Raw genomic sequence first — 525 nt, forward strand, 5'->3', positions numbered from 1 at the left:
TAAACATGTTCACTCTAGGAATGTTGTACTTGACTGCTCTTGTGTTTCACATCCCACACACAGAGGGGAATGTGGCTCCAGACAGGGAGGACTTCCTGTCACACCTGCTCCAGGGCTTCCTCCCCTTTGTGTGACCATTTAGATGGGTACACATGGCCCCAGCTGACCAGATAAAAGCGCTGGTCATGCATCGGAAGGCAACCCTCTTTAGGGAAGTTTTTAATGTTTGATGTTTTATTGTGGTTTTAATATTCTGTTGGGAGCCGCCCAGAGTGGCTGGGGAAACCCAGCCAGGTGGGCAGGGTATAATAAATCATTATTCTTATTTTATTATTATTTTTGGGGTGAACCGTTTCTGGAGGTGCTGCAATACCAGGTCGGTGCATGGAGTGGATGGAGCAAACCCCTATTCCATCTCCCAGCTCCAAAAATCCATTTAATATACAGTCCTCAAATACAGGACATTTCAGGTATTAAACTGGTAAGAACAGATACTACACTTGATCTTAGCCAAAAGTTCGAGAA

At 45.0% G+C, this 525-nt stretch overlaps 1 non-coding gene across 1 annotated transcript in view; it reads right to left on the reverse strand.

Annotated features, from left to right (window-relative positions):
* Positions 1 to 339: 339 nt before the first annotated feature.
* Positions 340 to 525, reverse strand: part of LOC128403248 (U2 spliceosomal RNA) — a 191-nt gene continuing 5 nt past the window's right edge. Inside the window, exon 1 of the small nuclear RNA XR_008327901.1 lies at positions 340 to 525. This exon is cut by the window's right edge and continues 5 nt beyond it. This is a non-coding gene — a small nuclear RNA (U2 spliceosomal RNA).

Source organism: Podarcis raffonei, chromosome 15 (assembly GCF_027172205.1).
Source record: "Podarcis raffonei isolate rPodRaf1 chromosome 15, rPodRaf1.pri, whole genome shotgun sequence".
Classification (NCBI taxonomy): domain Eukaryota; kingdom Metazoa; phylum Chordata; class Lepidosauria; order Squamata; family Lacertidae; genus Podarcis; species Podarcis raffonei.